The sequence below is a fragment of the Scyliorhinus torazame genome, chromosome 15, assembly GCF_047496885.1.
Source record: "Scyliorhinus torazame isolate Kashiwa2021f chromosome 15, sScyTor2.1, whole genome shotgun sequence".
Lineage (NCBI taxonomy): Eukaryota > Metazoa > Chordata > Chondrichthyes > Carcharhiniformes > Scyliorhinidae > Scyliorhinus > Scyliorhinus torazame.
In genome coordinates, this window is record NC_092721.1 from 17,992,623 (window position 1) to 18,019,163 (window position 26,541).

A 26,541-nucleotide genomic window follows, 5' to 3' on the forward strand; every position below is an offset into this window, starting at 1 on the left:
CTTAAGGTTAGTTTGCTGACTGCAGATCAGGAGAGGATTTCTATGGTGGGAAAGACAGGTACGTTCTTTTACAATCGCTAGCTTGCAACAGGAAATTCGGACCAACTCAACGTCAGAACTCGCACGTAAGTCCAAATATCAGACCTCAGCCTCACCAACTCTCAATACTTTGACACTCTGATCTCTGGGCACGTGAGGTTTTTCTCCAACCTGCAGAGAAGGGAATGCTGCCCATACTTACAGCCTGTTGGATCATTAGTGCAGTTTGTAAGCAACCAGGATTACAGTCTACAGCATGCAGCGTGACAGTTCAATGGGACCATGTAAACAGGTACATGGGTCGCATTCCTACCCTCTGATGCAGGGGTGGAACTGTACAGGGGGTGGGGAATGTGCAGGGATCAGGGAGTATACAGGGAAGAGGGAACATGCAGTGAGTGCGAGTGTACTGAAAGTGTGAGTGTACAAGGTCTGGGGAGGCAGGAGGGTCAGAGGGCAGGAACGCGACCCATGCATCTGTTTACATAGTCTCAGGAATTATTGCAAATTAATGCAATCAGTTCCTTATAATGAGTCAGGAGCGGAGACAATGTAATATCCATGCTACTATCTGTCATGATATCCATAGTAACATATCATGGTGCAATCAGACACACACACTGATGGACAGGTAGTTGGACCAACCAACACACACACAACATCGCAGCCAATCACCAGTGAGAACACACGCACTATAAAACAGGGAACACCACAGTTCCCGCTCATTCTACCAGGAGATAGCTCAGAGCACAGAGCTCACAGCGTGCCACTCAGACATAACACCATGTGCCTCACTAAGATAGTGCTAGGGCTGGGTCCGCAGGTTAGCTGGTGAAGTACGAACCTCAGCCAGAAGTTAATAGTTATTATTGTACAGAATAATAAAACAGAGTTGTACCATCTACAACCGTGTTGGTTCGTTTGTGTATCGGAACACCCAACACGACACTATCTTTAGGCCTTTTGGAGCAGATGGACTATCAAGCTTCACTGATGCCTCTTAAAGGCAGCCAGCACATCTGCAACATGAAGTCGGCTTTGGCGAAAGGATGTAAGGAATGAAATGGCTACAAGACCAGGAGTTCAGGCCCTCTAGGTTCTTCAGTGTCGCTTTGGAGAACCAAGTCGCTAAATTATTTATTTCTTTATTAAATTATATATTTCTTGGCCATTAGCCTTGTGATGGCGTGTGACATACACTGCAGACTTCCAGTAATAAACAAATGGATTTTACTGATGCAAGGCAAAGGCAGTTACACGACACGCAGAGAACACTATTCAACAGGTCTTTACTCTTCAACTCCCTGGTCCACACTGTCCATGGACCTGCTCCCAGGGCTCCCGATTGGCCGAGATTCATGCGCTCCAGTGCGATTGGCCCCGAGCACATTGATTATGTGGGCCCGTTCCTGGACAAGATGTTTTGGTGCTGGTAGATGCCCACTTGAAGTGACTGTCAGTTCAAGAGAATGGGGACCACTACCTCGGAGGCCACAACAGATGCCTTGCGCCGAGAGTTTGCCATTCATGGGCTTCCTGAGTCGATTGTTTCAGACAATGCACCCCCTTCACTGGTGATCATTTCCAGCTTTTTGTGAGAGCATGTGACAAACGATACACTAGGATAGGCCCCTACCACCCAGTGATAAACGGTCTGCCTGAGCCAAAGGTGTCAGGGCGTTCCGAAGCATCTACCATTTCGTAGAATAAGACAGTCCCTGTATCAGAAGGGGGCGCGTCACATGTCAGCATGAATGGTTTCCCCAGATCAAAATGCACCAAGAGATTCGAGGAGTGTGATGCTTGCTTCATAACCCGGAAAGCTTCCTCTTGTGGCCCCCTCTATTGCCACTGCTGATTCTTCCTTCATGGCTAATGCAATGGTGCCAACGTTGTGGCTAGATTCAAAATAAACCTTCCAGAGTAATTGACCCAGACCAAGGAGTGTCTTAAGCTCGTTGACATTTTTGAGTGTGGAGTGTCTCGTACGGCCTTGACCTTTTCTTCCACTGGGTTCAACCCTGTCGCATCAAAGCAAAGTCCTCTGTATATCACTTTTGAGGCCTGAAAAGTATATTTGTCATGTTTTATGTGGACCATGCATCGTAAAACCACTTTAATACTTCCTCTAGGCTGACCATGTGTTCTGCTATAGAGCCAGTGACTAGCACATCATTAAGTTACAGCATCACCTTGGGAATTCCCTGGAGGAGATTTTCCATCGTGCGCTGGAAGATGGCGCAGGCTGAAGTGATGCCAAATGGCAATCTGGTGTACTGGAAGAGGCCTTTATATGTATTGATTGTCACAAATGTCTGAGACTCCTCATCCAACTCTAGTTGCAGGTAGTCGTGACTGAGGGCCAACTTTGTATGGATGAGGCCCCCGGCCAGCTTTGCATAGAGGTCGTCAATTCAGGGAATCGGATACCGATCGACCTGGGCAACTTGATTTATTGTCAGCTTATCATCACCAAAAATAACTCCTTATCGACAGATCAGATTTAGGACAGGGACTGTCGTGGCCGCCCACTCTGAAAACTGAACCGGCTTGATTTTATCCAGCTCTTCCAATCTCTTTAACTCTGCTTCAACCTTCTGAAGGGGCTGGTTTAGCACAGTGGGCTAAACAGTTGGCTTGTAGTGCAGAACACTGCAAGCAGCGCGGGTTCAATTCCCGTACCAGCCTCCCCGAGCAGGCGCCAGAATGTGGCGACTACGGGCTTTTCACAGTAACTTCATTGAAGCCTACTGTGACAATAAGTGATTATTATTATTATGATCTAATGCATATAGCACATGTCTGGCTCTGAAGAACTTGGGTGTCGAATCCGGATTGACATATATTTTGACTTTTATGCCTTTAAAGCCAACCTAATTCTTTGCAGAAGACGTTTTCATACTTCCCTCAGACATCCTGGAGGATGCCGTTAGATATTTTGAAGATTTCCAGCAGGTTGAGCCTAATGTTTTGCAACCGGTCTCTTCCCAACAGACTGGGCCTATGTCCTTCCACAACAATCAAAGGCAGATTGGCCTCCTGCCCTCTGGAGGCCACTGGGGTCTTGGCTGTTCCAAGAATCTTCAACAGAGTTAATGCAGAGGAACTTAATCCAATAACCATCACTAGGGAGAAGGTACTGAATAAACCAATGGGACTAAAGGCAGATAAGTCTCCAGGACCTGATGGCCTACACCCTAGGGTATTAAAGGAGGTGGCAGCAGAGATAATGGATGCATTGGTTATGATATTTCAAAATTCTCAGGATTCTAGAACAGTCCCGAAGGATTGGAAACACACTAATGTATTCAAAAAGGGAGAGAAGCAAAAAATAGAAAACTATAGACCGATTAGCTTGACCTCTGGTGGGGAAGTTGCTGGAATCAATCATTAAGGAGGAGATGACTGAACATTAGGAAAGAAAAAGCTTAATCCACCAGGGTCAACATAGTTTTAGGAAGGATAACTCATGCTTGACAAACTTGCTTGAATTCTTTGAGAAAGTAACCAGCAAGGTGAAATATGGGGACCTGTGGATATGCTATATCTAAACTTCCAGGAGGCATTTGACAAGGTGCTGCATAAAGGATTAACGCAGAAGGTGAGATCTCAGGGGGTTGGGGGTAGAATGCTAGATTGGGTTGAGGATTGGCTGACTGACAGGGGGTTGCGTTAAATGGGTCATTATCTGGCTGGCGAACGGGGTGGCACAAGGCCTCAACTGTTTACAATCTATATAAATGAACTGCAAACAGGGACAGAGTGCGACATAGCAAAATGTGTGGAGGAGACTGAAATAGGTGGGAAAGCAGGCAGTGAAAAGGAGATACAGATTTTACTGATGGATATAGATAGGCTAGGAGATTGGGCTATAATTGGCTGGTTTAGCACACCGGGCTAAATCGCTGGCTTTGAAAGCAGACCAAGGCAGGCCAGCAGCACAGTTCAATTCCCATACCAGTCTCCCTGAACAGGCGCTGGAATGTGGTGACTTGGGGCTTTTCACAGTAACTTCATTTGAAGCCTACTTGTGACAATAAGTGATTTTCATTTCATTTCATAATGTGGTTAAGTGTGAGGTTATCCATTTTGGCTAAAAAAAATAGAAAGGCACATTATTATCTAAATGGAAAACAGATTCAATGCGTCTGGGCAGAGGGATCTGGGCGAATTTGTTCATGAATTGCAGAACGTCTGTATGTAGATCCAAAATGTAATAAGAAAGACCAATGAGGGGGGGTGGGGGGGTAGCACGGTGGCACAGTGGTTAACACTGCCTACAGCGCTGGGGACCCGGGTTTGATCCCTGGGTCACTGACGCGTGTGGAGTTTGCACATTCTTCCCGTGTCTGTGTGGGTTTCGCCCCCACAAAACAAAGATGTGCAGGTTAGGTGGATTGGCCACGCTAAGTTGCTCCTTAATTGGAAAAAGATAATTGGGTACTCTAAATTAAAAAAACAATAGGATGGCCAATGGAATGTTAGCGTTTATTGCAAAAGGACTGGAGTATGAAAGTAGAGAAATATTGTTGTAATTGTATAGGGTGTTGGTGAGACCACATCTGGAGTATTGTGTCCAGTTTTGGTGTCCTTGTTTGAGGAAGGATGCGGTGGCATTGGAAGCAGTTCAGAAGAAGTTCACCAAATTGTTTCTTGGGATGAAGGGATTAACGTATGAGGAGAGATTAAACAGTTTGGGCTTATGCTCACTGGGATTCAGAAGGATGAGAAGAGGCTCGGATTGGGTTAGATAAAATACTAAAAGGTATTGATAAAGTAAAAGTAAAAGATCAAATGTTCTCCCTTGTGGGACAATCTAGAATGAGAGGTCACAGATAGAGGTTGAGAGATGGTAGATTTAAAACTGAAATGAGGAGGAACTACTTCTCGCAGAGGGTGGTGAATCTGTGGAACTTGCTGCTCCATAGTGCGGTGGAGTCCGAATCATTAAATGGTTTCAATGGGGAAATAGTTATATTTCTGATTTTTTTTTTAAAAAACAGGTAAAAGGGATATGGGGAACAGGGGGGAAGGTGGTTTTGAGACCAGGAAGAGATCAGCCTTGATCTGATTGAATGGCGGATCAGGCTTGAAGGGCTGAATTGCCAACTTCTGCTCCTAATTACTATAGAACATAGAACATAGAACATACAGTGCAGAAGGAGGCCATTCGGCCCATCGAGTCTGCACCGACCCACATTAATCCCTCACTTCCACCCTATCCCCGCAACCCAATAACCCCTCCCAACCCTTATGGACACTACGGGCAATTTTTTAGCATGGCCAATCCACCTAACCTGCACGTCTTTGGACTGTGGGAGGAAACCGGAGCACCCGGAGGAAACCCACGCAGACACGGGGAGAACGTGCAGACTCCGCACAGACAGTGACCCAGCGGGGAATCGAACCTGGGACCCTGGCGCTGTGAAGCCACAGTGCTATCCACTTGTGCTACCGTGCTGCCCACCTATGTTCCTATTTAGTATGAAAAAGGTTAATTTGAACTCAGTTGATTCTGTTGACGGGCTGGAAGCCCAATTCTTCATGCCCCTGTGATGCTCCGACCCTCTCAGCCAGAAAACACGTGGAATGGTTTGGAAGCTAACTGCAATGTTTATAAACAGCTAGCTATGATTGACATCTCCTGACCACATCAAAATACGTTAGGTGCTTTCTGCCTAGAAAAAGAAGTGAATGCACTTAGCTCATAGATGTTTATAAACATTGTGGTTAGCTTCAAAGCAGGGTATTTGAGATGCATTCAAGCATGAAGGGAAATGAAAACAAACAACGCAGTCGCCTGGCTGTCTGATTAGATTTACCCTGTCAATTGCAGCCTACTAAAAGTTATTTCTCATTTAAAGTGAATAGAAGCCTCACAGCTCATGGATTTGAGAGATTTTAAAGCGTTTTGATGTGTTTTAGCTGTATATGCTGCCTGGGACACCTGGGACAGCTACTGCTTTAAACTCTTCTGTCTGAGGCAGCAGGTGTAAGGGACTGGTAAGTGGAAAAGCAGTGATTTTGCACTGTCTCTGCCTGGACTGCTCTTTAGCTTCCAGGCAGGGGTTACTGATGGGGGATCTCAGTTGGGGGGATCTCTGTTGATGGGATCTCTTTTGAGGGGATCTCTGATGGAGATCTGTTTTGGGGGGATCTCTTTTAGCCATAAGACATAAGAGCAGAATTAGGCCATACGGCCCATCGAGTCTGCTCCGCCATTCAATCATGGCTGATATTTTTCTCATCCCCATTCTCTGATGGGGGAATCTCTGAAGGGGGGATTTCAAATGTGGGGTATCTGATGACAGGGCCTCTGATGGCGGGGCATCTGATGGGGTCTCTGTTGGGGTCTCTGATGGGGGATCTAATGGGGGATTCTGATGGGTGGGGTCTGATGGGGGTGTCGGCGTGCGTGCATGCAGTGGTGGGGGTGACCCATAATTGCCATGGTGGTGGGGGGAGGAGGATGCCCCTTCTTGTTAGCTGGAGGGGGGGGGGGGGGGGCAGGATATGCATTGTGGGGTGGAGGGGGCCTTCCACTGGATCTCAATATCGGGCTGCCTGATCAAAATGGCGCGCAATATCCAGTACCTTGTTCCCTCAATCAATTTCTCTGAGTTATCACCCTGGAACAATCAAACTGGATGATTTCCTGTGTTATTCCTAAAATGCGGTATCTCAACTGAGTACAACTAAATGGAAACTGACTTGTACTATGTAATTGTCCTTGCTTTTATAACACTTTCTAGCTGGCTGTCAGCTTGGCTCAATGATAATCAGAGGTTGCACTGGCCAATATGTTTCCCTCTGCCAACACCTAAAAGCAGATGATATGGTATTAGCACATTGCCGTTGATGGGAGATGGCTGTGTGTATATTGGTTGTCATGTTCATTTTCATAGAACACAGAACCACTACAGTGCAAAAGGAGGCAATTTGGCCCATCACGTATGCACCGAACCTCTGAAAGAGCTCCCTAACAAGGCTCCCACCCCATCCCTGCAACCTCACCTCAGCTGCGCATCTCTGGACACTAAGGGTCAATTCAGCATGGCCAATCCACCTAACTTGCACATCTTTGGACTGTGAAAGGAAACCGGAGGAAAGCCACGCAGACATGGGGTTTCTTTATTCTTTCCTGGGATGGATGGGGACGTCGCTGGCAAGGCCGGCATATGTTACCCATCCCGAATTGCATTTGAACTGAGTAGTTTGGCACACCATCTTAGAGGGCAGTTAAGGGTTAACCACATTGCTGTGGGGCTGTGGTCCTATGAAGGCCAGAGGAGGTAAGGATGGCGTAAGGGACATGAGTAAATGGGTTTTTCGAAAATCGACGATAGTTTTACACACTAGCTTTCCATTTTATTACTTGAATTTAAATTCCACCAATTCCATGTTGGGATTTGAACCCACGTCTCCGGATTGCTAGTCTACTGAGATTACTACTGTGCTACCATCACCATTACAAATGTGACCGCACATCAATATTACAACATAGGCTGGGATGTGCTGAGGGGTAGTGGGAGATTACAAAAGATGCTACATAAACGCAAATCCTCTTTCTTTCTTATATTTAGTTGCATTATACCAGAGAGCACTTCTCAAGATTCTGATGCCAATACATCACATTTGTTCTCAGAAAAGTTAGGTTTCCTTTCGCTAGGAAATCAACTGAAGGTGTTAATTATTTCATTGTGCTGAGTAAGTAGACTAACATTGTAGTGGGTAAACATTTTTCTCCTTTCATGAGATCAACCTTTCTACAAGTAAATGCCTGGGCCGTCATGCCACTGACAGTATGCCAGCTAACAGAAATACAATGGTACCCCTGTTATGTGCATGCTTATGAAGGGTTACGAAAAGCAGACAACTTTTGTAAATAATTACTCAAACTTTCTTGTCTCATTTCACTTGCATGAGCGGCTGAAATAAAGACTGCACCTGAATTTACACAGAATTTACACAGAATAATAATCTTTATTGTCACAAGTAGGCTTACAATAACACTGCAATGAAGTTAATGTGAAAAGCCCCTAGTTGTCACATTCTGGTGCCTGTTGGGGTACCCGGAGGGAGAATTCAGAATGTCCAAATTACCAAACAGCACGTCTTTCGGGACTTGTGGGAGGAAACTGGAGCACCCGGAGGAAACCCACGCAGGCACGGGGAGAACGCGCAGACTCCGCACAGACAGTGGCCCAAGCCGGGAATCAAACCTGGGACTCTGGTGCTGTGAAGCAACAATAATAATAATAATCTTTTTATTGTCACAAGTAGACCTACATTGACACTGCAATGAAGTTACTGTGAAAAGCCCCGAGTCGCCACATTCCGGCACACAGAGGGAGAATTCAGAATTCTCAGCTGGTACAGGAATTGAACCCACGCTGCTGGCCTTGTTCTGCATTACAAACCAGCTGTCTAGCCCATTGAGCTAAACCAGCCCTCTATATGCTAACCACTGTGCTACCGTGCCGCCCTCTAATTGGATAGAACATATAGCATGCACACAGCCTATCCTGGCCGTTCTGCTCCATGTCCTTCACCCAGCCTTTCTTACCTAACTCTGTCAGTCTAACTTTCTGTCTCCTTCACCCTCATATTCTTATCTAGCTTTGTCTTTCTTGCATCAGTGCTGTTCAGCACAACTACTTCCTGTGGTAGCAAGTCCCACATTCTCACCATTCTCTGGGTACAGAAGTTTCTTTCACAATTCCCTCTTTGATTTCTGAATTATTTTACATCGACGGCCTCTAGTTTTTCTCTTCCCCGCAAGTTACAATTTGCCACCCCAACATGAATCGCAAAACGTTGGTTTTGCAGGCGCAGCAAGCAATCAAGAGGGAAAATTGAATTTTGTCCTTCATTGCGAGAGTTTAAAAGCAGGGAGGTTATGTTGCAGCTGTACAGGGCGCTCGTGAGTCCACACCTGGAGTACTGTGTATAGTTTTGGTCTCCTTACTTGAGAAAGGATGTACTGGCACTGAAGAGGGTGCAGAGGACCATCACTCGGTTGATTCCGGTGTTGAGAGGATTGGCTTATGAGGAGAGGTTGAGTAGACTGGGACTATACTCATTGAAATTTAGAAGAATGAGGGGGGATCTTACAGAAACATATAAAATTATGAAGGGAATAGACAGGATAGAAGCGGGGTGGTTGTTTCTCTGACGGGTGAAACTAGAACTGGGGGCATAGCCTCAAAGTCCGGGGGAGCAGATCTTAGGACTGAGTTGAGGAGGAACTTCTTCAGCCAACGGGATGCAAACCTGTGAAATTCCCTGTCCAGTGCAGCAGTTGAGGGGACCTTGTTAAATGTTTTCAAGGCAAAGGTGGATAGATTCTTGAACAGTAAAGGGATAAAAGGTTACAGTGAGCGGGCGGGTAACTGGAGCTGAGTCCACAAAAAGATCGGCCATGGTCTCATTGAATGGCGGAGCAGACTCGAGGGGCTAGATGGCCGACTCCTGCTCCTAGTTCTTATGTTCTTATGAGGGTAGCAATTCTCTCTCATGCATTAAACTAAGATGAAGGAACAATTGTGGCATAAGGAACGGCATCTCAGTTTTTTCCCTTTGACACAATAGTAGCGATGTTAATACTTTTGTACCTTAAATCTAGCTGCTTCTCTGGTGGGAGAGGTTGGTGGTGGGAGCTGTGTGAGTTGGTATTTCAAGCCTGCAGAGTTACACTGGTGCTTGGGGTGGGAATATTCTGTCAAAGTCTTTTGCTGGGGGGGTCGATCGATCTTCGTATTGATCTTCTATTGCTCCCGGGGTTCTAGAACCTGCTTTTCCTTTGCCAGTGTTTGTTCCACCCTGAATGTTTAGCCACCTTATGTCCCCACTCCCACTCCCTTTTTACGGGCAGTTCATTGATGAGGTCTTCCAGTTGCGATATAATGGGCGAGTCTTCTGGCTCTTCACGCTGGCAGGCTCTCCAGTCCCGTGGACGGCGCACCCCCGTGGTGGGTTTCCACACAGCGTGGGAGGGACTCAATCCCATTGACATCGGCGGGACCAGAACACCCTGGGCGGGATTCTCCGTTCCCCGACGTCGATTTTGTAATTGGCGATCGGGCGGAGAATCCCTTTTCACGATGGAATTGGAGACGGCGCATGTTTTTCAATGCGCTGCCCCCTCCAAAACGGCGTCATCAAGGAGCACGCCACACGCCATTGGGAAGGCCTCAGGATGTCATTTGAAGGCCCTCCCCCGATGCTAGCCCCCGATGGGCCAGGTTCGTGACCGCGCAGGGAACGTGTGGTCGGAAATCCGGCGTGGCGGCTGGGGACTGTGTCCAGCGCCACCACAGTCGGGGCGGGAGCCATGCTGCTGGTCAGGGGGGCTTCGGCGAGGACTGGTGGGGAGTGGCCAGGGGGTATCCAGGAGGGCGCAATCTGGCAGGTCGGGTCCTTGCATGGCCGACGTCATGGTGTACAGCACGACTGCTGCAGGTCGTCCCCGTGCGCATGCGCTGCCATGGGCCTGGCAATTCTCCAGCCGTGTTTTGTCATGGAGGCCAGGCATTTTACGTGGCGCGGCTGCTCGCCTCTGACTGGTCGGAGGAGCAGTCCTGGGACGCCACCGATTTTTAGAAGTAAAATGCCATGGATCCTCCGGTCATAACGAATCCAGCCCCCTGCCTCCGACCAACAGCAGACTGCATTCCGCTGCCGAGAAACGTGACACAGGAAGGCCAGAGAATCCCGCCCACTGTCTACAATTGAAACATTGACCCTGACACTTACAGGGAACCAAATAAAGACACAGATCCTGGTGAATGGTAAAGGCACAAAGAACAGGAAAGGGTGACAGAACAGTGAGCACGAGCTACAAAAACTAAAAGTAATTTGCGTGGGATATTCAAATCAGCACAAAAAATGACAGAGACTTTAATGTAATAAATGAATGGGCAAAGGTGGGCAGCAAATAGATTCAACGTGGGAAAATTTAGGGTCATCCTAAAAAGGGTAGAACAGAGTACGTCTTAATTAATAAAAAGCTCTAATTGGTGGACGTCTAAATAGACGTGGGGGGGGGGCAGGTAAACGACGTATAAATATCACGAACAGGAATAAAAAATAATCAGAAAAGCTAATGGACACTCAGGGGTATTTTAGCACGGCCAACCCACCTCACCTGCACATCTTTGGGCTCAAATCCCCACCTCATGCAAATTCAGGTCCATACCTGAGGAAATAAAGTGCGAGAGTCCAGCTAAAAGGGGGGGTTTATGCTGGGGTGCGGGGAGCCCACCCTCAGTGTAAAATCTAACCCCTGAATTGGCTCTGAGCACCACATCTTATTAAGTATATACTGGCCTTTGAGAGAATGCAGTGTAGGTTTACCAGAATTATACCTGGACTGGGGTTCATCGAGACCATATGATCTGGAATGATTCAAGAAGGTGATGCGTCATCACCTTCTCACGGGCATGTGCAGTAAGTTCTGACCTTTTCAATAATACCCACAGCCCATTTAAAAAATGGTAAACAATTTCAGGGTTTGACCTAGAAGTATATTAAAAAATTCTCATTACTCGTTATTAAGATACATTGAGTAAAACTTGGCATGGTGCTGCTCAATGGATATTTCAGTAGATGGTCCGGCCAGATAAACTGACATTGACCAGCAGAGGGTGCCATTCCCAAGCCAGTGAGTTCAGAAGCAAGATTTGTGCATAGACTCTGCAGTGTATTCAAAGGGCATGAGCGTTGTTGCGTCTGACTCAGTGACGCGATGGGGTCGTTGACCTCTCGTGGGATTTGCGATGCTCGGAAAGCCTCGTGAGACCTAACGCGGTCTCGCGAGACGTCGCCATCTGGTTCTCGCCCTCGCTGGGCTCATATGTCTACGCCGGATTCGCCCGAGGCCATGGGGCCAACGGCCATGCCAGGGAGGTCCCGCCATGGCGCCATTTAACATTGGTCCACACAAACGTGGATCAGGTGTCACGGCACCTAGGGGGGTCTCCCAGGCTGTTGGAGACACCCAGGTGGTCATGGACAGGGCAGGGTGGCAGCCTTCCTTTCACGTAGGCACCTGGACACCTTGTCACTACCACTGGCCACCTTGGCAATTCCACCCTAGCACTGCCAGGCTCGCAGTGGTACTGACACGGTGCCAGGTTGCCCGTGCCAGGAATCGGGACCGGGGTGCCCTTAAGAGATGGGCTGAGGGGGGGGGGGGGGGGGGGGGCTCGAGGATCCCCGAAAAATAAAGTTGGAGCCGTTGGGGGGGGGGGGGGGGGCAAGCGGCCGTGGTGGAGGAACAGAGGTGTGGGGGGGGGGGGTTGGATGATCGGGGTAGCATTGAAAAATGGTTCCCGACCTGCGAGTCACCTTTCTGCACTGACACACTCATCTGAAATGAAGTGTGGCCTTGGCGTGGGGGTTCCTCGCCAAGGCTAAAAAAAAACGTCAGAGTCCGGCTAGATAGCAGGGTCATTCTTGGAACCGCAGACACCGAGAAACACCCTGCTGTACACGCCCGAAACTCTGCTTTTTCCACATTAAATCGCGTCCAACAGCTTTGCCATTGCGATACAGCTCAAAGCAACAAAAGAAAACTGCGCACATTTCAAAAGGGAATTACAACAACGACAAAATGCATTTATATGGCGCCTCCAACATAGTAAGAAAACCCCAAGGCTTTTCGTCGGAATGTCATTGGACAAATTCAACAGCGAGTCAAACCATGGGCATGCTCGATCAAAGAAGGTATTTTACGAAAAGTCTGGATTAGTGGTGGGTGGTAGTGGAGAGGTTTAGCAAGGGAATTGCCGAGATAATGCCGAGGCAGATGACATCATAGCCGCCAGAGTTGGAGTGATTACAATTGGGGGTGCACAAGAGGCCAGATTTGGGGGAGTGCCAAGATCTCCAAGGGTTGTAGGGCTGGAAGGTCTAACAGAGATGGGGAGGGATGGAAGGTCCGGCAATTGAAAACAAGGACATGAATTTTAAAATACATATGTTGTGTGGGACGAGAAACTTTGCAAGGGTTGTTGGCTGAGTGAGATTTGGAGCAAGTTAACATGGGCGGAATTCTCCCCTACCCGGCGGGGCGGGGGGTTCCGGCGTAATGGAGTGGCGGGAAACACTCCGGCGTTGGGCCGCCCCAAAGGTGCGGAAGTCTCCTCACCTTTAGGGGCCAAGCCCTCCCTCACCTTGAGGGGTTAGGCCCGCGTCGGAGTGGTTTCCGCTCCGCCGGCCGGCGGGAAAGGCCTTTGGCGCCACGCCAGCCGGTGCCGAAAGGTCTTCGCCGGGCGACGTATGCGCGGGAGGGTCAGCGGCTGCTGACGTCATCCCAACGCATGTGCAGGGGAGGGGGTCTCTTCCGCCTCCGCCATACTGACGAGCATGGCGAAGGCAGAAGAAAAAGAGTGCCATCACGGCACAGGCCCGCCTGCGGATCGGTGGGCCCCGATCACGGGCCAGGCCACCGTGGGGGCACCCCCCGGGGCCAGATTGCCCGGCGCCCCCTCCAGGACACCGGAGCCCGGCCGCGCCACCTTGTCCTGCCGTTCAAAAGGTGGTTTAATCCACGCCGGCGGGACAGGGTTGACAGCGGCGGGACTTCGGCCCATCGCGGGCCGGAGAATCGCCGGGGGTGGGCCCGCCAACCGGCGTGGCGCGATTCCCGCCGCCGCCGAATCTCTGGTGGCGGACAATTTGGGACACGGCGGGGGCGGGATTCACGCCAGCCCCCGGCGATTCTCCGACCCGATGGCGGGTCGGAGAATCACGCCCCATATGAGCAACAGAATTAAGTATTATACATAAGTCATGTGACATACAGTGAACTTACTAATGTGCTTTGTCGGGCTGGTAGCATCAGATACCGTCTGTCGCCATCATCGATCCCTCGAAATGCGGATGATTGCTGCCAAGTTTTATGATTTGTGTGTCCTCAGGTAATTCAAACTAATGCCATTCGCCCCTCACCCCTGCTGTAGCTAAGCTGCATTGGCTCCGAGTCCAGCAATTTCTCCATTTAAAAATTCTTCTCTCCTTGTTATCATAAACCTCCGTGGCCATTTGCATCGTTGCATTAAACCTATAACAAACCTTGGTTAGACCAGCGTACAGTGCACAATTCAAGTCTTCATACAGAAATTATGTTCAACTACGAGAGAGGTGCAGAATTACACAGAATAAAAATCTTTATTGTCACAAGTAGGTTTACATTGCAATGAAGTTACTGTGAAAATCCCCTAGCCGCCACATTCCGGCACCTGTTCGGGTACACAGAGGGAGAATTCAGAATGTCCGCATTACCGAACAGCACATCTTTCGGGATTTGTGGGAGGAAACGGGAGCACTCAGAGGAAACCCCTGCAGCCACGAGGAGAATGTGCAGACTCCGGACAGCGACCCAAACCGGGAATCGAACCTGTGACCCTGTCGCTGTGAGGCAACATTGCTAACCACTGTGCTACCGTGCCGCCCTGCTCCAGCAGTCAGTGTTACGATAAAGAACCAGTAAGCATCGGAGTACATCATCCACTTGTTTTCGACATAAGTGATGTCTCTGTGGAAGCAAGTGTTAATGAACTGCCTGTGCCGGAAGAGGTACCTGTTATTGCCGTTCCTGTTAATGTCGATCTGGTGGAAGCCTCTCAGACTACATAATTACGCCACTCTACAAGAAACCCAAAACTCCCTGAAAGACTCGATTTATAATTGTTCAACTCATGTGTATAATGTTTACTTAGAATTTAGAGTTGAGTAACTTAGTTATTGAAGATTGTATAAAGAGTTAAAGGGGGAGGGATGTGGTCATTGTCACTTGTCTAAATCAGCCACACAGCTGATTTAGTGTCACTTGGCCGAGGGGACCAATTGGGACTGAGAGTAGGTAATCACCCTGGGGGATGGGTGGGGGAAGGGGATGGGTAGGGAGCGAGCCGCAGCCATGTGATTGCTGAACAATTCTTATTAATAAATTCTATTTTGAGTTCATTCACAAAGTCTGTGAATATGCACCTTTACATTAGGACAATTAGGAGCTGGAGTAGTCCATTCAGCCCTTCAAACATGCTCAACCATTCCATAAGGTCATGGTTGATCTAATTTTGGTTTTAACTCCAATTTCCTGACTGCCCTCCCACTCCCCCCACCCCCAACCCATAACCCTTGACTCCCTTATCTATCCGAAATCTCTCTAACTCAGCCTAAATTCAGTAACCAATCTCCACTGCTCTTTGGGGAAGAGTATTTCACAGACTTTGAGAGAAGTCAATGCTCCTCATCTCTCTCTTCAAAGGGTGACCTATTATTCTTAAACTGTGTGTCCCCTAGTTCTAGAGTTTGAACTAATAGTTGCCTTTAAAATTATGAAAGACTTTGTTAGGGTAGACATAGAGAAGCCGTTTCTACTTGTGGATGAGTTTAAAGCTAGGGACCATAATATCAGATGGTCATTATTAAATCCAATGAGGAATTTAGTTCTTTACCAAGTGAGGGGTCATATGGAACACATGAAGCAGTTGAGGTCAACGGCATGGGTACATCTTAGGGGGAACTGGATGAGCACATGAGGGAGAAAGGGATGGATGGAGACAAGGTGACCTAAAGTTGGGTGGGAGGCTCATATCGAACACAGAAATTAACCTAGACCAGTTGGGCCGAATGGCTGTAAATACTATCCACTGGTGCTCTGAGACCAAGCTAAGAAATGGGGCCGGGATTTCCCGTGAATCGTGCTACATGACATACATCACATGAAAAATGTTTGATTTTAGACAATAGAACAAGTTGTGCAAATTCTTTATTCGAGATTCTTAATGCTGTCTTTAGATCTGTTTCTAAGTTTCACCACAAGGTGACAGCAGTGCTCCTGCGTTGGTTCCTCCCATGAATTGGAACAATAGATATGTTGAGTGGAGGCAAATGACAAAGCTTTGCTTTGAATGTGCTGTTGAGTTTGTTGCCTGTACCAATGCATAGTTTGCTGTTGTTCCTCTCGGAACTTACAAGCATGTTTTCTTTTTAAATAAATTTAGAGTACTCAAATCATTTTTTCCAATTACGGGGCAATTTAGCGTGGCCAATCCACCTACCCTGCGCACCTTTGGGTTGTGGGGGCGAAACCCACGTAAACACGGGGAGAATGTGCAAACTCCACACGGACAGTGACCCAGAGCCAGGATTGAACTTAGGACTTCTGAGTCGTGAGGCAGCAGTGCTAACCACTGTGCCATCGTGCTGCCCTCTGAACTCACAAACCTAACTTTTCTGTCGATTATCTATGTCAAAGGGCAAAGTCAAAAGTAATTGACGTCAGCTCCTAAATTTCTCACGGTTCTGGCCATTTAAATTTGGTGAATGGAGGGCCAATTCCCCCCCCCCCCCCCCCACCCCCCATCTCCTCACCCCAAGTAGAATTTGTCCATCTGATGGTGACCGTTTTGTTGGGCCACCATTTTCTGGTGCAGGTTTTTTCTTGAGCTTGACTTATCGGAAACAGGAAATGAATGTCAGCTGCGACGATAGGCCTGAGACTTGTGGCGGGAGTTCTGGAATAATTCTGATTGCTGTCCAGAACCACAGCCAGAAGATCGCCAGCCCTCTTTGTTTTCTTACTTGTTCTGGAAAAATATAAAAGGCACTTGTATTTTCCATGTCTTATATTCAACTAAACTGTGACAATGCTGTGGTGATAGCCATTTCTCCTCCTCCTTCCAGGTATTTTTGGAAAGACTAACAAACCAATGCAAGATGCTCCTTGGAATGTAATTGCTACAGTTTCTTACTCCGATCAGGGGACCACCAACAACACAACTATAAATGCTTGGCTGAGGCAGAACTTTCTCCAACTCAATATTGCTGAGACTAAAGCTGTGCGCTTAAAGCTTTGAAAAATTCTGCAACTAAAGCTGTCATTCTATTCACTGCATCTGACTTGGACTGAATTTGGCGCAGCCTAATCTCTTTACCCTACCCAATGTCAGTGGAAACCCTCATTGCCCTGCTATCCTTGTCTCGCACCCCCCTCCCGAGCTGGGACCCTTACTCACACCTCCGCCATCTCCAGCCTCAACTTCTCTCAAATCTCAAACTCTCAAGTCTGCAACAGCAGGGGACACCCGTTATACCCAAACCTTACAGACCCCTCTTCGGTCAAAATATTGCACTCAGAATTCTTCACTACAAAGCCAGCTTTGTCTCGCCTTTCCCCAACTTTGTCATGTCTTCCACTTGTACATTGCAGTGCACAATCTTGGTTCTTCAAATTCTATTTGGAACAAAGGGCGTTGCCGGTGACACAGTGGCTAGCACTGTTGCCTCACAGCGCCAGGGACCCTGGTTCAATTCTGGCTTTGGGTGATTGTCTGTGTGGAGTTTGGACGTTCCTTCCATGGCTGCGTGGGTCTCCTCGGGGTGCTCTGGTTTCTCCCCACAGCCTAAAGATATGCAGGTTAGCTGGATTGGCCAGGCTAAATTGTCAGGTGGAGTTACAAGGATAGGGTGGGGGGAGTGGGACTGGGTAGAGTGTTCTTTTAGAGGGTCGGTGCAGACTCGATGGGCTGAATGGCCTCCTTCTGCACTGTAGGGATTCTATGGAATTCAACTTCAGTTTGCAGTATTGTGCCAATGGTTTTCGCACCTATAGCAATGGTGATTAGGCCAGAAACCCAATCAGGGCATGGAATCCTGGAAATAAGTCTTACAAAATAGGATTAATTTGCCGATATTGTGTTGACATCATAAGGCTCCAACTGTGCTAACTAAAGGGATTCTTTCATTGATCATTGTCAATGATCCCCATTAGTGAACATTGCGGAGTACATAAGGGGCAATTTTCTGATTTTGTGCATCTCTGCAAGGAGTCTCGTCTGCTGGGAATGTACACTGCAAATTCCAGCCTGTGTTCTGGTAGCTTCTCATCTCTGGAAGTGTGAACTCTTGTACTCTTAAATCTCAATAAACAGATTTTAATTGATTAACAGCAACTCGCAACTGAAGCATTACTTCAGGTCATCTGATCAATTACTGTCCATCAAAATTAAAATTCCAATTAAAAGCACGCAAGCACATCTTTCCATCTTATCTGTGTGATTAACTTTATCTGTTTGATTCTTCACATCTGCATTTAATTAGTCGATAACAAGTTACACGTTCTAATTGATAAAACTGCCTCAACGGGAAATTTCTGACTCCATGCTCCAGTCATTAAACCTCACCGAACTAGACTGCATATTGAAAATTCACGCTTGATCCAAGCATGATGAATCAAGGCTGACATTCCAGTGCAGTGCCGAGGGTGTGCTGCACTGTTGGAGGCCCTGCTATGCTTTATCAGAAAGATGTGAAGATCTCATGCCGCTATTTTGAAGAAGATCATGTGCTGGCTAGTATGTATCCCTCAATCAGCATCAGGAAAATAGATGATCAAGTTAGTGTCACATTGCTGCTGTGGGAGCTTTCTGTGCACAAATTAGCTACTGCATTTCCTACATTACAAAAGTGCCTACTATCCAAATTATTCCATTGGTTGCAAAGCATTTTGAGATGTCCTCTAGTCATGCAATGTACTATATAAATACACGTATTCCTTTTTTCTTTTTTTTTCTAATCGAAATTGATGGACATAGAACGTGAAAGCAATCCCTCTGAGCCAGAGGTAGGCAAATTGTGGCCAAGGAACCACATACGGCCGATCTGGGTTCTGAGCGCAGCCCACGAGATATTTTGTTGACCACGTGTAGGGTTGTCACATACTGCTGATTTTCATCCATGGAGTTTTTTTCCTACCGGTATGAATGAACTGATTCGTACGTAAATCAAGGGTGGGTGAAGTGAGGTGCGTACTGATTGCTCACAACACTGACTGTGAGATCCGTGCGCTCCCTCTGTGTCCGAAGTGTAAATATTTCTATTGATTTTACCATTTGAAGTTGATGATAGTTCTCCTAATAGAGAAATGATTAATCATTTTCTGTAACTCGGTTGGGAAATATTCTGCGTATATCAAATGTATTTCATCTTATTCATGGGGTCATGGTTAGTGAACCAGTCCAATATGCAATATGCATTATGACAGTACAGGTATTGGGGAAGTTTTAGGTAATCTGGTCACAATGTGTCTCTGAGCCTTGCTCAACTCATTCACTGCTGAAACACTCATTAACACCTTTCTTACCTCAACACTTTACTGGTTCAATGCTGGACTCTCATCATCCGTCAAGCATAAACTCGAGCTCATTCATAACTCTGCTACCTCTATCCTAACAAAAACCAGTCCCATCCACCCATCACCCTGCACGAGTTGAGCTACGTTGACCCATGGGCCAGCAAATTCTTATCCTTGTCTTAATATTCTTCCACAGGCTCGGTCCTCGCTAACCTCCAGCGACGGGAACTCCTGCCGTGTCGTGCACCCCCAGTTTTAATCGCTCAACCTATGGCGCCTTGGCCTCAAGATCTGGAAATCCCTCCCGAAACCTCGGTGCCTCACTCATGCCCGATTCCCTTCACCATTAAGATTTGCCTTATGTGCCAGACATAGCTGTGTTGGTAGCCTTCCTTGTAGTTCCGAAGGATGAGATGCAACCTCATTGATCTCGACAACATTCTGAGGAGGTTTGATCGAGTCGACACTGAGAGATTGTCTCTGCTGGTCGGGGAATCTAAAACACAGGGGCGCAGTCTCAGGATGAGGGGGGCCGACCGTTTCGGACTGAGATGAGAAGAAACTGCTTCACTAAAAGGGTTGTGGATTTTTGGAATTCGCTACCCCGCAGGACTTGGTTGCTCTACCGTTGAATATAGTTAAGGCTGGGGTTAGACAGATTTCTTTGTCTCTCAGGGAATCAAGAAATTTGGGGAGAGGGCGGGAAACTGGAGCTAAGCTCAGAATCAGCCATGATCATGTTCGTAGAATGTGTATTCATGTGTACATTGCCATGACCTGTGCACAGGTAATGACGTGTTGGTAGCATGGGTGTTCTCATCACAGAGGTACAGGCATGGCGGGTAAAAGCTGCTGAAGATAGTAAACCTGTTGAAGTTGTTGTCCTATGTCACCATTCCTACACAACCCAGAAATGTTACAGTATCAAATGGTGGAGCTGGCTCAACAGCCTGGGTGGTCCATTCCTGCTCCTATACCTTGGGCTCCTATGATTCCTTCTGCCTTTGAATCAAAAAACTGCCTGTTGAAGTTTCCTGTGCCTCCCACACAACAAAATCAGCACTTTGCAAGTGTTTAGTTGCCTGTACGGTGCTCTGAGATGACCTGAGGTTGTGGAAGGTGCTATATAAATGCACCTTACCCTGTATCTTTGACTCAGCTTTTGGCTATTTGTCCTAATATCTCCGTGCATGACTCAGTGATGAGTTCTATGATGAGTGTGAAATCTGTTCTCTCTGAGTACCAACCAGGCAGTAAAGATACACCTTTTGATCCACAGCATTTATAAGTTGCACTTAAAATGTGGGACAAAACCTATTGAAAAGGAGCAAGTGCCTTCCTAAACAGGAAGACAGATAAACCTATTCCAGATGCTTGCAGCTGGAGACTACAGAAGGTTAACTGCCATGATTCAAGAATTCATCTTCCAAATAATCAATTGGGTTGTTAAAGCATAAACAGACAGTATGCATTGACCTCAAAATCACAATGCCTTGGATTTTTCTGCATGAATGCCCCACTCGCCAGACATTTTCCTCAACCTTCAGCTTAAAAATGTTTTGTCCTGTAAATTATTGGAAGGCGCGAGGACATCTCTGAACCTGGAACATTGGTCAATGATGGCAGGAACACAGTCTACCACATTAATCAAGGAAATGGGAGGACTGAGAACAAAACAGATGAACAATGAAAAAGGAAGGGTGAATTAGAATTCAGAAAAGAGAGAGAAAAAAAGAAAGGGAAAGATAGAATGGAGACAGAAAGTGAAAGTCCAATATAAAATTAAAATGCAATATTGGAAATGTTTTAAATATTTCCAAAGAATTCACTACCTGCAGGAATTGAAAATCACTTATTGTCACAAGTAGGCTTCAATGAAGTTTCTGTGAAAAGCCCCTAGTCGCCACACTCCAGCACCTGTTACAGGAATTGAACCGTGCTGCTGGCCTGCCTTGGTCTACTTTCAAAGCCAACGATTTAGCCCTGTGCTAACTCAGCAGTTTAAATAATTCCCTTTCTGGTCTGGGGAAGTTGTTTGGCATTGTAGCAACAATTATCATCGAGCTAAGAGACCTAATTACAGCCTTAATTTTCCACAGTGACTTTAATTTTAGTGTGATGTGGATGATGTGGCCCAACATTTTTAGTTGCCTGAATTCAATCGCAGGAATTGTTGCTTGCTCCAGAGGAATTAGTGAAAGGTAATGTCACCACTGATGAGGTCGTCAGGATACACAGGATGGTCGACGAAGTCTCTTTAATTTAATGCAGGAGTTTTACCCCTAACCCCATATTAACACGTTGAGCTTCTGCTGCACTAGGCTTCCCTTCATCAACTACTTGTATTCTGAAACATAAACATCGATCATGAATCAAACAATGATGATGATAGAGAACAATGCCTCTAAAATTCTGCGGGGTTATCTTGAGATTGTGTGAAAACTTTGGCAGAGGACTGGGGAATGTTTCAGCAAAACTGAATAAATTAGAACTTTAGGGCCAATAACTAGATTTTCAGCTGAGTGGGACAGCAGAAACTTTCCCTTGAGTTACAATTGTTGCTAACATACCACACATTACAAGATTGTATGGTTCAGTATCTTACAGACAAGGAGGTTTTGTGGCACAATGGGTAATGTCTCTGTCTCTGAGCTCGAAGCTCTGGGTTCAAGCTCCACTTCAGGACTCGCTGGCCAAGGAAGGTGCATGTGTAATGTGGCCAGATTAGTTAGTTGTGTGTCATCTTGTAATTCGTTCCAATACATGCCAATGGCAGACAGTAAGAGCGAGAGATGTCTGTTCAGTCATGTGATGGACAAAAATTGGAAATTCTGCCATCACTATCCATTTTTTAAAAAATTTAGGTTAGCCAATTATTTTTTCCAATTAAGGGGCAATTTAATGTGGCCAATCCACCTACCCTGCACATTTTTGGGTTGGGGGGGTGAAACCCATGCAGACACGGGAGAATGTGCAAACTCCCAGAGCTGGTGTCAAACCTGAGACCGCTGTGCCTTGAGGCAGCTGTGCTAACCACCAGGCCACTGTGCTGCCCGATCACTATACATAACTCCAGGTGACAACATGCATGTCAAAAGTGTATGTTGCTACAGCAACTCGGACTCTTTGAGAAGAGTTGGTTGGATAGCTGCTGTGGATCGGTTTGGTACCAAGAGCACAGGATTCAAATCCGTCTTGGCCAAGGTGGACCTCAGGAAGACGGTCTTACAGATCTTCAGTTCCTTCTTGAATTAATCCGCTGAATTGCACAAATAGACAGACTCGCTTTCCCTTGAGGTGGTGACTGATGGTGTGTGTCAGCCCCTCCCCATCATGTTGATCAAAATATATGAAGTGAAACATACTGCATACTTTTTGCAAAGCGATAAGCTACTCCCATTTAAATACTGCTGCGAAACCTGATATCTACAGTCAATGGCAGTGTAATTTTCATTGCAGGGAGCTGAACTCAAAGAGGAGCTGGCAATGGTCTACCAAGGTAAAGGTCAACCCTCCTTAATCTTGGCACTGGAGCAAGTACACCAGGATTGCGCACAGCCTTGCTTTTGCATCAGGGCAGGTAAGATCCATGAGGGAAGCTTGTATTGGTTACTTCATACTCAAGTGAAGTGATGTGATTTTTTTCATTGCTTCCATTACCTAGTGGACTTGCAAATGAATGAGACGAGATTTATTCTTCATACTGGTGAGGTCTCGATGGATTAGAGGTTTTGACATTTTAAAAATCTGTTTCCATTTATGGAATGGCTCACCACATAATTGAAATATCCCAATGCATTTCAGACTGTGGTGAGAGTTGTACACAGGCAATAATCTCCCACTCGAAACTAGCCATCCCACCAACTGTGAGATGAATTACACTTACTGTGTTTATTATGTTATTTGTTGAGGAAATAATGGGAAGTATATCAGGAAGTCATTTGTAATAACGCTAGTATTCTGCTTTAACATCTTCTCTGACAAAAGGCACCTTGGACAATGCAACACTCTCTTCACTCTGTACTGAAATGTCAGGGTTTTTCTGAGGTGTCTCTTCCGCTCGGCGTTACGGGGAATAGTTGGGATAAACTCCACAGAAATTCATTCCCAGTGGGTTTCTGGGAGTTTGCTGCTCAGACGCTCATCCATTTCTTTGTTAGCTCAAGAATTGTCTACCTAATGCTCTTCTGCCCGACCCCTCCCTTTGCACCTTTAATAAACATGTACTCTTCCAAAATCTCGGCCCCTATCTTAACGATTACCAGGTCGCATTCAGGTCTATGTTGGCGCCTGATCTGGAACAAAGAACAAAGAACATTATAGCACAGGAACAGGCCCTTCGGCCCTCCAAGCCAGCACTGACCATGCTGCCCGTCTGAACTTAAACTCCCTACCCTTCCAGAGACCATATCCCTCGATTCCCACCCTATTCAACTATTTGTCAAGATGCCCTTGAAAGCCACTATTATATCTGCTTCCATTTCCTCCCCCAGCAGTGAGCTCCAGGCTCCCACCACCCGATGTGTAAAAAACCTGCCTCGCACATAGCCTTTAAACCGTGCCCCTCGCACCTTAAACCTATGTCCTCTAGTAATTGACTCATCCACTCTGTCCATGCCCCTCATAATCTTGTCGACTTCTATCAGATCGCCTTCAACCTCCGTTGTTCCAGTGAGAACAAACCAATTTTCTCCAACCTCTCCTCATAGCTAATGCCCTCCGTGTCAGGCAATATTCTGCTGAATCTTTTCTGTACCCTCTCCAAAGCCTCCACATCCTTCTAGTAGTGTGGCGACCAGAATTGAACACTATATTCCAAGTGTGGCCTAACTAAGGTTCTATAAAGCTGCAACATGACTTGCCAATTTTTAAACTCAATGCCGTGGCCAATAAAGGCAAGCATGCCGTATGCCTTCTTGACTACCTTCTCCACCTGCGTCGCCATTTTCAATGACCTGTGTACCTGTACACCCAGATCCCTCTGTCTATCAATACTCTTATGCCATGGTTTTAAAATTCTCATCCTTATTTTCAAATATCTCCATGTCCTCATCCTTTCCTATTTCTGGCCCTTCCCCTAGATCTACAAACATCTGCTACCTCTGTAGTCCTTCAATTCTGCCTGACCTCTTGCAGATTCCACATTTTTAACACTGAAGCATGTGTGGTTATAACTTTGCTGTCTGGGCTCTTAAGTTCTGTATTTGCCTTGTGAAATCTCAACTCCCCTTCTCTCTTCCTTTGTGACATGCTTTCAAACTATCTCATTGACCAAGCTTGTGGTCACCTGTACTAACATTTCCGATATGGCTTGTTATAACATTTAGCTAGTTTTCGCTTCCTCCTGTCAAGCACCTTGAGATGTTTTATTACTTTGAAGGTGCTATATAGATAAACATTGTTCGTTATGATCCCCTCGGGGGATTGATAACTTTTGGAAACATTCAGATTTCCAACGGCTGACGGGAAGGATCACATGGCACAATTCGAAGTTTCAAGGTTTTTACTGTAATAAACAAACTAAAAGCAACAAGGTCTAAACACGATTCAGGGCGGGATTCTCCAGTCCTGCTGCAGTGAATGGGAGATTTGGCAGAGAAACAAATTCTCTGTCTTCAGTAACAGCGGTAGTGAGGCAGACTCGCAATGGAGAATCCCGGCCCTAGTGTGCAATTTATACACTGAACTGTAGAAAATACCCTCTCTTACCTTTCAAAATAACAGAAAATCCCTCTCCACATTTACATATTACTCTGTCCCTTCAGCAGACATTTCATTCTCCAGAAACCAGTCAAAAGCTATTCTTGGCTTCAAATTGAAAACATTTTTAATGATATTTATGTGGATCATAGTCCTTGGTCTTTTGAATTCCAGTATCTAACAATCAAATTCGTATTTTTGATTTATTTCTGTTTCTCAAACTCTCATTCTGGCGGAAACACTTAAACTGAGAACGTCAAATCTACAAAGTGAGAAAACAAAATGCATAATTCAGCCAGCGAATCTGATAAGATCAACAAGTTTGTCCTGTTTATCGATGTTTGCTCACCTGCTGCATATTTCTAACATCCCCCCCTTTTTTTCAGTTTCCAACTCCAATAAATTTGACTTCCTCTGTTTTGCAATCGCTAACCAGTCAGGATGAGCTCATAGCCTTGAATATTCAAAACTGCAACATGGGCAATTGAGCAGTGATTTCAATTCTCGTTTGTATAACAGTTTGGCCAACTTGATTGGTGTTTTTCTTTTGTGAAACTGCTATCTCACCTTTCCTTTTCTTTGATGATCTAGGTACCTTTTCAATGGCATTTTCGCTCAGGTTGTGACATTCCAAAGCGATATCTTCCATGCTTCCCGCTCCACCTCCGTGATGGAATTGCCTGATTCAATTGATATAAATATTACCCTCAGGGCTGACTGTATCTCAACCTGTAGTGCGTACGCAATGGGCATCCCAAAGAAAGCTTTTCAAGTTTGCCTTTATTTTCAGTTGTTTTTTAAGAGATTCTGTTGCAATTGCTTCATTTACACTATTGAATCTACAATATTCCCCTTTTAATAAAGCACATGTACCCCATATTTGCCTGTCATCCATCTCAGCTGATGTTCATTTCATCTACATAGACACAGTGAGAGTTTCATAGATAGATTATCATAGAATTTACAGTGCAGAAGGAGGCCATTCGGCCCATCGAGTCTGCACCGGCCCGTGGAAAGAGCACCCTACCCAAGGTCAACACCACCACCCTATCCCCATAACCCAGTAACCCCACCCAACACTAAGGGCAATTTTGGACACTAAGGGCAATTTATCATGGCCAATCCACCTAACCTGCACATCTTTGGACTGTGGGAGGAAACCGGAGCACCCGGAGGAAACCCACGCACACACGGGGAGGATGTGCAGACTCCGCACAGACAGTGACCCAAGCTGGAATCGAACCTGGGACCCTGGAGCTGTGAAGCAATTGTGCTATCCACAAGGCTACCGTGCTGCCTCGTTAGAAATCAATCCCTCTGTTCTCTGAGTTTGTCACATTAATTGTCTCTATGTGAGTTACCCACTGTTAAATACTCTAATGGACGACTAACCACCACCTTCCCAGTGGTAATCTGGGAATCCCTTATGCCAGCAATGCTGATATTCCATTAAGGGATTTAAAGAAAAATGTCGAGGTCCGGTAGATCAAATTTATTCATGCAAAACACTGGCCAGTAGTATTGGTAATATTATTCCTTCCTGGTGATTTAGCAAGCTTAGGGCGGCATGGTGGCACAGTGGTCAGCAAGGCGGCCTCACAGCTCCAGAGACCCGGGTTCAATTCTGGGTCACTGTCTGTGCGGAGTTTGCACTTTCT

At 46.4% G+C, this 26,541-nt stretch overlaps 1 long non-coding RNA gene across 1 annotated transcript; it reads left to right on the forward strand.

Moving 5' to 3' along the window:
• On the forward strand, positions 1-25,762 carry LOC140391365 (uncharacterized). Its single transcript, XR_011935009.1, has 3 exons — positions 1-58; positions 22,643-22,763; positions 25,475-25,762. It is a non-coding gene; the product is annotated as an uncharacterized lncRNA (long non-coding RNA).
• Positions 25,763-26,541: the final 779 nt, after the last annotated feature.